Source organism: Hippopotamus amphibius, chromosome 8 (genome assembly GCF_030028045.1).
Source record: "Hippopotamus amphibius kiboko isolate mHipAmp2 chromosome 8, mHipAmp2.hap2, whole genome shotgun sequence".
Lineage (NCBI taxonomy): Eukaryota > Metazoa > Chordata > Mammalia > Artiodactyla > Hippopotamidae > Hippopotamus > Hippopotamus amphibius.
The window spans coordinates 106,204,781-106,216,302 of NC_080193.1; positions in this window are offsets into that span (position 1 = coordinate 106,204,781).

The window sequence follows — 11,522 nt, forward strand, 5'->3', positions numbered from 1 at the left end:
TTTGCTCACCTTGACCCCCATTTGTACCCTCAAGTTGAGGAAGCCTGGGGAAACATCCCAACATCTATAGGCATTCCAATGGACTAGAATGCAAAGAAACAAAATACTGATCAAAGTACCCTTGCCTTATATTCAACATTTAGAATGTCTTTGAAGGCTTTTCAACAGAAAACTTCCAAAGTGAATATGGTCAAATCCTTTCAATGTCACTTGTCCCGAATGTACAAGTATTTTAATTAGGAAGAAAATAGAATCACCAACAATTCTGAATCTGGATATGGTAACTAAATACATTAATGGAAAAACCTGTACTCGAACTAACACCATTATCTTAAGCTGCTTCATTTGGTTTAGTCTCAGTCTCTAACAGGGATCTGAAAACAGGATTCACTATAGGCAAATGAAACCATGTACAAATGACTAAGTACAAGGAATACTGCAGGGTTTAGTCCAAGGAGAGAGCTACGAGGGGATGGGAGGGTGAAGAGAAATACCGTGGGAACTCTAGTAGCCGTGGATAGATTGGGTATTTTCTTAACTACAAGTAACGATGTTGATGAGAATATCAGAGATATACAGAAATAATCTGTATTTGCTTGACTTCTAGATAACCCAATAACAAGCCTTTTCTAAAAGAAATTGCATTTTTAAGTTATTTTCGTTTTCTAAAAACTTTAGATCTAGAAATTTAGATCATTGGACCCAAACACAATTGATACATATCTGAGCTCTTATAAGCTACTGGAACTCCCTCTGAGACTTTGCTTTGGTTAGCTAACCAACCCTTGTTGCCTGTCCGTGAAATTATGCCTTGCTGAGTTTGTAAGTCTTTGTGGACTTTCAGTCCTGTGGCAGACTCAATGTTTCCAGCTAACCAAGCCAATTCCACCTTCCCTACCTCCATTACCTCCCAGCAAACACCTCTCCTCCTGGGAATAGTAGTAGATTTCTTCCCACCCATCAACACCTGGGAATCTTTCTTACATTTCGAAGAGCAAGGGACATCACTTTTCCATGTGGTTCAGGTCCATCCTTTGTGGAAGGAACCTCCTGCAACTGTGAAGCTCAAATCCTCAACAGGGGTCTCTTTGCCTGGTCAAAGTCTTTTCTCATTTCCTTTGTGTATTATTTCTTTATACTCAAAACACTAGCTGACAAGTAAATGGATATTCCCATAAACCTTTTTAAGCTCCTGTGGCAGAATACAGGTTTGCTTCAAACTCCAGATGCTCAACTCCGTTAATCAGGGCACAGTTTTTTATGTCCCTCCAAAGCTTGTTTAATGCCTGCAAATGCCAAATGACCAATAAATTCCTATTGAACCAATTTGCACCAGCAGGAAAACAGTCTTCTTATACTACTATACATAAGTGGCCAGTCCCTTGACAGCAAAAGTTTTCTGTAACCTCTGTTTCTCATTTGGAATCCTGTAGAAGTTTCCTAGAAACTTTCCCCAGGACCTGCCTGTGTTCTTCCAGCACTGCCAGAAAAGCTGCCTCTTAGCCACCCAATTTCACCTATTCCTTTCATTCTGTGCAAATTTTCTCACAAGAGACAGGAGTACTAGTTTTATCATCGACAAATGACTGGTGCCTCCAAATGTCCCTTGCGGAGTGTGATGGGTTGAATAGGGTCCCCCCAAAATTCATATTCCCCTGGGACCTCAGAATGTGACCCTTTTTTAGAAATAGGGCTTTAGATATGTAATTAGTTAAGGATCTTGAAATCATCCCATATTTATAGCAGACCCTAAATCCAATGACTGGTGTCTTTATCAGAGAAATAAGGAAATTTGGAATAGAGACACAGAAGAACCACAAAGAAGCAGCCACATAAAGACAGAGGCAAAGACTGGAATAATGTAGTTCCAAGCCAAGGAATGCCAGAGATTACTAGAAGCCTTGACTTTAAACTTCTAGCTCTTTAACTGCCAGAGAATGTTTGTTTTAAATAAATTTATACATTTATTTATTTATTGTCTGTGTTGGGTCTTTGTTGCTGTGCCCAGGCTTTCTCTAGTTGCTGAGAGCAGGGGCTACTCTTCATTACGGTACATGGGCTCCTCATTGTAGTGGCTTCTCTTGTTGTAGAGCATGGGCACTAGGCCCGTGGGCTTTGATAGTTGCAACACACGGGCTCAATAGTTGTGGCTCACAGACCCCAGAGCACAGGCTCAATAATTGTGACACCTGGGGTTAGTTGCTCCACGGCATGTAGGATCCACCCAGAGCAGGGCTCAAACCCGTGTCCCCTGCATTGGCAGGCGGATTCTTAACCACTGCGCCACCTAGGAAGTCCCTAAATTTCTGTTTTAAGCCACCCAGTTTGAGGTACTTTATTACAGCATCCTTGGGAAACTAATACACAGAGAGACAGTTGAATTTAATATGCCCAATCCTGCCCTTTACATTTTGCCACTTCCCTTTACCTGTTGCTACCAACTTCCTTGAATATAATCTGCTTGAAGTAAAAAGAACATCAGCTTTAAAAACCAGGTTGTGAGTCAAAAATGTGACTGGAGTCATTTAGTCACATGAAGCTTCACTTTCCTTTTCAGTTAAAGGGGAGTAGTACCTTCCCTATTAGTAAGAGATTTCTAGTATTTAATTGAATTATACATTTATACACCTTGAAATATTTTAAAACATCTGGTATATCTTAATGAAAACTGGAAGGTAGGCCCATATGTCAGTGATATGACACAAAATGAAATGTTTCTTTATCAAATAAAATGCTAATAATTTCCAAGGTAATTAAGCTAATCAGTCTTGGTCATACATTGATATCACCGGGAGTGTTTATTTTTTTTGAGTCCCACCCTAGACTAGTCTCTGTTGTTTTTGTTGGATGGGTTTTGTTTTTGTTTTTGTAAAACAAGGCTCTCTTTTGTGCAGGCTTTCACATTTGTTTCCATTTCGTAAGACATGAAATGGAATCTTAATAGATTTTATCTAGTCATGTCTCCAATAATTTGCTTCCCTCATGTCATGTCATAGAAAATATGATGAAATGAGAGTCCAGACACAGAAAAACCAGCATACCCCAAACAGTGACCCCTGCTAATATCCCTAATAGCACAGACACTCAGTGGAAAAGACACTGAGACAGGCTGGGACCTGGGATCCTTTACTGGAGGGCTCACACCTGGACAAATGTCTCCTCCAGCAACAGAATGCAAAGAAACTTATTATAAGGGACTTAAAATAACTATACAGGCACAGTTGGGACAATTATGAACAATAAGATACATAAAGGGCACAAACCAACTGTCACTTCCGTGGTGCCAGGAAAAAAAGGGGGTACTTCTGTGTGACCCCCTGCGCACAGCACCAAGGGGGGTGAGCAGACCACTGAAGCCACCCCTCAGACGCAACTCAACAATCCAACCCCACCCTCATTTAAAGAACCAGCTCGCCCAGAATGAGCAGGAGCTTCTGTTTCTTGTTCTCTCTCCCTCCTGCTGTAGCAGGAGTCCCAGGAAAGCCTTGCCTGAATTTCTCACCTGGCCTCATCAATTTCTATTGATTAAAGAGTCCAAGGACCCAGGTATATAACACCACCACTAATTATGGCTTTCATCTCCATTACAAATTCCATGGGCAAGGTGGCTGAAAATAAACCTTTCCAGTCTAAGTTCGCAGAGTAGCTATTTAATATACCATAGTGTCTATTTTGTTGTGGATTGTGTGCGTGTGAGCACCCATGTGTAAGTTTGTGTATATGTGTGTATGTTATAGTTAGTAGTGCGTAGTTTGTTGTTTTCTGTCTATCCATATTCCTTTTGCTTCTCCTCAGCCTAATCACGCAAAAACATCCAATCACACAGCATTGCAAAACCCTTTAACATAATCCGTGTTTTGCTTCCCTAGTGAAGGGACATTGATTGCCTTCCCATCTCAAGTGTATGTAACAAGTCATTTCTGTAGGCTCAGTGCTTCACAATGCATCCAAAAATAAATATTAATAAAGATAGCTTTGAATCTCAAATATAGAGCAAACCTTCTCAAAGAGAAAAGCTAGCAGTGTCCTTGGTAATAGAGTTGCCTGTTGCCATGGGAATGAATCTAAAGATTCTATGACATTTCCTGGGACCACATGAGCTCAGTGGAAAGGATGCCTTTCAGACACCAACCCCATGTTTATACATTCACCTGGGAAATTCTAGGGACGGGAGCTCAAGGTGAAGGTAGGGATAAGAACTTTGTATGTGGTCCAGGCATTACAAGATTGCTATCTGGAATTTGTTATTTTTCACAGGTACACAAGCTACAAAAAAAACAAAATGAGAGAAAACAAGAGATAACCTAAAATTTTCCATTAAATCCTAAAGTATAATGTGTGGGATAATAGTCCTCATTTTCATGTCTCTAACTCTACCCCAAGGCAAGTAACCCTAAGCTTGGCTGTTCACACCGTCATAGAACCTGCAGGGAGGAGTGTAGCTAGACCGCAGTCTTCACGTGCATTCTGTTAAGCAGCATATTATACCAGCTGCAAGTCTTTACCTCTCCAGGAAACCTGCGTTCCACAGAAATTCTCCCAGGTGAATAGACAGCATCCTGTCAAGCCTCATGTTCTGTTCTCCCTGACCCAGTACTTTCCTGATCCAAACCCACATGGGTTCTCCTGGTTTATGTATAGTCTGTGAGTAAACAATACTCTCCAGGAGAACTTACTTCTCCTCTTACTTACTGGTCTGGGGGAATGAGACAAGGTGACGGTGGGTCTTGAGGATAAAAAGCATCTTCTTCTAAGGCATCTTCCTCAGGCCAGGTCTTTGAACAGGCTCCAGGGAAAACAAGGCTGCCTTCCCCCACCCTCCAACAAGAAGAAGAGGCGACTGCTTCTGGCCCAGAACCCAGAAGACCTTAGAGGTTCAAGCTTTTATCCGTCCAAATGCTCCTATCCCAAGTCTTCCTTATCAGGGTCCTTGTTTTTCAGAAGAAACCTGTCACACCGGTGCACTCCCCCCTTCGCTCTATCACATAAGCATGGTTTTCAACGTGCTTGAAAATCTTCCCTTTGGCTTCACAAGAAGAGAATCTCTTTAAAGGCTGACATGAAGGCCCTTTGGCTTTTATGCCTCACTCTGAGCTGACAGATGGCTGAACTGAGCCTGTTGTTATCGTTCTTGGAGATTTCCACAGCCAGTGCTACAATCCTTTAAATTATCAATACCCTCATACCATTCAGGTGCTAGAGCAACTACTTTACCTTGCACCTATCCCTCTTCCTAACCTACCTCAGGTGAGCCTTTCTTATTGTGATGCTTGACTATGCTACAGATTACCATCAGGAATCACCCACTTACCACAAGCAATAGCTCCTTGTTGCTATTTGACTAGTGAATGATTGCTCCAGAATATCACCCTAAAGGTCTGCTTTCTAAAGCTATTCCTGATATCAAATACCTATTTTGGGTTCACCCCAAATCAGTGCCCAAGATAAGACTTCTGTATGGTAGTTTATTTAGTTGCTAATTCCAGGGAAGAGAAGTGAATCACCAGGAAGAATGAGAAAGGGGAAATACACACGTATGCTATTGATATTGTAACTGTGAACAACAAAGGATTGATTTCCTAGGACCTCATGAACAGCACAGAAAGTACCTCCCAAAATTGTGTCCTGGAAGGACTAGAGACAAGCACTTATTCACGAGGTATCCACATCGTGCACTCTGGCTCAGAACATCATTCACCACCTCCTTGGACTCTTGTCACTGGATTTCCTAGGATTCCAAACTTGGAATTCTTCTCAGGCTCCATATTCTTCCTGAGTGATCTCCTATTCCCAACATTTCAACTTTATAATTGCATATTTAATTGTGGTTTTATTTTTAATTGTGGTTTTGATCTGCATTTCCCTGATGGCTAGTGATATTGAGCATCTTTCCATGTGTTTGTTGGCCATTTGTACAAGGGCGAGTCAAAAATTATCTGCCCTCCATTTATATTAAAACTTCTGTAAATTCTACAACCAGAGTGCAGATAATTTTTGACTCACCCTCATATATCTTCTTCGAAGAAATGTCTATTTCAGATATTTTGCCTGCTTTTTAAATTGGGCCACTTATCTTTTTATTGTTGAGTTGTAATAGTTCTTTATATATTGGCTATTTCTCCTCTTTCAACCCCACACTTTCTGCCTGGAACGCTCTTAAGTACCAGCCCCACTCACTTGGTCTCATCCCTAGTCTCCACCTGGGCTTCCCTCCTTGTGGGATGTCTTCCCAGACTCCCTCTCGATTAGTTTAGGAGGTTCCCATCAGCCCCGCTGGCATCCTATTCTTCCTCTATCATGACACAAGAATTCACTTTTATTAAGGGCCTAACATGTGCCTACTCCCATTTAATTCTCTTAACAAGCTCATGAAGTGTATACTACTATTATTCCCATTTTACAGATGTTTAAACTCCATTTTCTATTAAGCAGAGGAGCTTGGATATGAACCCAATAAACCTAATTCCACAGCCTATGTTCTTTGCACTACACTGCTTCCATTTTTTGTATTAATATACTGTATCAAGAAAATTTATGACTGCTTAACTCAATTATCTATCTTCTCCACTGTCTATACACTGGACATTGAAGAACTCTAGTTTGCTCAGTACTGAATTTTCAGACCTATTCCAATGCCTGCTATATCATAGTTGCTTAATAAATAATTGTATTGATGTATTAATTAATGACTCAATCAGATCATGCCCCATTCTGTTTAGGGACTTCTAGTGGCTTTCCATTAAATAAGTCCCAATCATTTTTCAAAATATTGAAGTGAAGCAGCAGCCTCCCCACCACTTTCTGCCTGACCCTAGCAGTACCCCCTCCTCACTTTTCTTTTTCTCACTTTAACTATATTCATTACATTCCAGCAATACTCAACTGTTTATAACCTTAGACTTCATCAAGCTCTTTTATAGTATAAACCATGGCTTGAAATGTTTGTTTCTACCATTTTTATCTAGAAAACTCTTATCCATTGGAGACCCTATAGCCTTTTCAGAAAAACCTCCCTGATACACCCAGTGCACCCCCTCCACACATGTACCCTGGAGTTCATTATTCCCTCCTCTGTGATACTACAGCATTTTACATATATTTTTTATTGTTGCACTATCAAACTGTTATTGTAACCTTATTTGCTAATATCTCTGCTTCCCCTATTTGACTGTAAACTCTTTAAGTACATCTTTACCCACACATATATTTTTTCTTTTTAAGCAATAAATGTCTTGTAGTTGATGTTATACTGTTATTGAATGCACAGGATTTTTTAAAATTTCTAAGTGGGACATAAAATAATGGTACATCTTATAATTTATGGTGCCTTAGATCAATGAAATACAATAGCTAGTCGTACAGTATAGCTGGTCAATAATATGTGTTCAATAAATGTACCTAGTACATAATAAGTATTCAATTAATATTTTTTGTATATAGTATTGAATTAAGACTTTGGTGCAAAGATGTGAAAATTTTTCTCTACCAATGAATTATTAACTTTCCTTGCTCTACTTGGGAATTTTATTATTCAGTCTGTCTCACTTTTGCCCAAGCTATCTGGAAGCCCAGAGCTAATTCTTAAAGCCAAGCAAAGTAAATTAACTTGCTAATGTTAGCCATTACTCCAAGGTACCGAGTCTGGAGAAAACAGAAAGAAGATTATATTGTTATGATTAAATAAACATGAAAAACAACAGCTACCCTTGCTATAGAAGGAGCAGCCTAATGTATTGAACTCAGATCATAAGAGATGGGTGCTCTTTTCATGGAGATAGGATGTACAGTAACAGCAGATGTGTTTGGGAGGAAGTTCAGTTTTAAAATGTAGAATTTGGGGGCCTGGAAAAATATCTCGGAAAATGAAAGAATTCTAGGATAAATTCTTTAGTAAAAGTCAAAGATTTTCCTGAAGCAAAGTATACCTAATCTTCCTTATGCAACTTCTGTCAGCTAATCTATTATTGTGCCAGTTGCTTTATAACATTCATGAAACAGATAGTCATAGGGTGATCCTATGTGCCAGGCAATGTGCTAGAAGCCAGGGGAATTGTGGTAAAAAAAGACAAATGAGGTCCCTCCTTTTATAGTGTTTACATTTTACTTGGAGAAGGCTGATAATAAAAATCAACAACAACAAAAAAATCAGCAAACACAATGCTCCAAAGAAAACAATGATGGGATAGAGAATATTTGGAAACACTACTTCAGACTATGTGGTCAGAGAAGGTCTTTCTGAAAAGATGACATTTGAAATCAGAATCTCACACACACACACACACACACACACACACACACACACACACCCCACAGTCACTGGGAGAGAAAAGATGAATGCAGATGCAAGAATAAGCTTGATGGATTTGAGGTTAGAGTATACTGGCAGAGGGATTGGCAGAGGATAAGAGCAGAGTCTTAGTCAGCTCATGCTGCTATAACAAATACCAGAGACTGGGTGGCTTAAACAACAGTTTATTTCCCACAGTCGGAAGTCCAAGATCAAGATGCCAACTTATTTACTTCCTGATGAAGGCCCTCTTCCTAGTTTGCAGACGTCTTCTTGTGTTCTCACATGGTGGGAAAGAGTGAGCTCTAGTCTCTCTCTCTTCATATAAGAACACCAATCCCATCACAGGGGCTCCAGCCTAACAACCTCACCTAAACCAAATTACCTCCCAAAGACCCACCTCCTAATACATCCCATTGGAGGTTAGGGTTTCAATGTATGCCTTTTGAGAGAACGCAAACATGTAGTCCATAACAGGCAGTAACACACAGGGGCCAGTGCTCACAAGTCATGAGGGTCATGCCTGGGAATGTGAGGTTTAAGTGCAATGAGAAGCTGTTTGAGGGTTTAAAGTAGAAGCGTGACACAATTATACACACACACACACAAACACACAGATAGATATACACATTTTTTTCATTCATTCTGACTACTGTGGGGAAAAATATAGATTAAAGCATCTAGTTAGAAACCACTACAATAATCCTTGCAAAACAATGCTGGATGGTAGGCAATGGAGGTAGGTGATAGAATTAGAGATGGAAGGAAGCAAGAAGATTCTAGATCTGTTCAGGTGAAGGTGTTAACAGGAGGTGGATGTAGAAGTGTGAGAAAAAGAGTTGAATGGACATGGCCCTCTGGGATTTGAGCCTAAACTCTTGGGGAGGTGGTGACGCTGTTCAGTAGGGGAGAAAAAGACTAGGGGAAGAACAGGTGGTAAGGCGGATGGGAGGTTGAGAAATCAAAATGTTTTCACATGATAATTTGACTTTAAGCCTCGTGTAGTTATAATGGCAGGGAATACTGCAGGCATGTCTATGACTATAAAAGGAAATAAAGCATTATTTTGTAAATTGCCACAAAGAGGCATTGCCATATTATAAGTCCTTGCACATACCTGAGGAAAGAGTACAATCTCTTCATCACTGACTGAGAAATGAGCTCATAATCCATAGAGCTCTATTCTATCTGTGGAATATATTTTTCATGATTATTCAGAAACTGTTCATGAAGAAAATGATTAATGAATAGTATCTTTTTACTCAGAGATTTATTTTAAATCTCAGAGATGCCAAAATGTTCTCTACAAAAAAAAATGGGGTAAAATCTGACACTATTAACAAATGACTAAATATAGAAACCAATTTTAAAAGCATATTCTCTTACAATTTGATTTTTTAAGTAGCAGAATTATAATTCCTTGAATTGTCATGTTAAATTTCTCCTCATGACTAAATTGAATTGATGGCATGAGAAATTGATAGTAAAGAAATTCACTGTGATGTTTTTTTAAAAAAGAAGAAAAAGAGAAAGAAAAGCTCCTAATTTGGTGACTGCTAAAATACTGTTTCAGTGTGAAAGCTCTTTGTTTTCACAACGGAGGGTGGTCTATGAGGGACTTTTGGCCCATTAGAACAGGCTCAGAAACACCTCTTCCCTGAGCAAATAGAAGAATTAACCAGTTAGAAATGGGAATGTTATAAAGGAGTCAAAATCAAATGAAGACGGTACAAGGGTAAAAGTGTATTTGATTTGGTGGAGGAGCAAACTCAGAGTTATTTGTTGATTTATCTTTGTGTGATGGCCTATGAGTGATTTTTTAAATTTTTTTCTAGAAATCTTGGTATTTTTCTTGCTTAAAAGGCTAATTGAAAATTTGAGCACAGGAGGGAATCCATGAGCAGATCATGGAAACATAGAAAACATCCAGAATGTGGTGGGGAAGCAGCAGGAAAACTGCCATGAAAGGAGAGAGAAGAAATTTGGAAAGTGAGGCTATAATTATAAACCTTGATAATTGTCCACGTGTCCCCCTGTTGCTCTGTCAAGAGGAACAAAGGCCTTTATAGGTCTTATGCACTGAAACCCGATCTAAATATGATGACAAGGAGGCTAGAATATCGCAAGTCCAATATATTATTTAGGCCTTCTCACCAAAGTGCAGGGATTTCCACACTCTCCTGGCCCCACCTGGCTGGCAAGATTGTATTCTCTGAAGAAAAATCAGAATACATGGTATGACTATATTGATGAAGGACTCTGCGCAGAAAATCTAAAATCTGGACTCTCCAGCTTGCAGGCTCAAATTCCTCATGCTAAATGTGCTGACTAGTAGCAGTTACATCTTTGAAGTAAAGCAGATAAAGAGAAATTTAAGAATACAGGACATTAATATTAGCTACTGAGCAAAACCTCTAATCATTGAACAGTTACAATGCCCTTGAGATTTTATTTGAATAGCATTCTTTTCTATTCAGCTGTGTCTCATTATTTTCTTCAGAGATACGAAGTGCTGTAAAGTATTCTTATAAAAGCTATTGTTATCCTTTCATATGTCAATGGTTTGTTTTACCCATCAAGCAATTGTGAATTCCTTGCTGAAAAATGCTGAAATCTGTGGTTACATAAATAGCAGGCAGATAAAAAGGATTATTAAGCAGTGTGCCAGGAGGTGTCATACATTTGTTTGTTTCAGCAATCCTAAAATCTAAACATGCATGCATTATATTTTATAAGGACACTGTAAGAAGAGAGGACAATATTTATATGGCATATTTGGAAATGGACAAATGCAGACAAAAAAGTCAGTACAGCAGCATCAAATCTACCAATTTCCAAACAGGCAAAATATATATGTATATAATATAAATTCATATATATATATATCCCAATATAACCCAATATATATTCCAGTTAGGACCTGGAGAAATTTAAAGAATTTAGAAAGAATTTAGAGCCTAGAAGTACATTTATGCCTAATGCCACCAGGATGCCAGTAACATGTTCATCATGATGAAAATATGTGAAGAAAGAAATTTCCAGCATTGTATCCTTGGAATTTGGGGCAGCGGGGGTGGTTAAGTTTAAATCAACTATGACCTAAACATACTTTGGATGACCTACTATTCTGGTTTCCTTTACCTTGTTGACAAGATTCTGCTAAAAATAGCTATGGAATGAAAAGTCACTAAATTGGAAGCCAGTAAGTATAACTTCTAGGGACCCCTGGACAAAG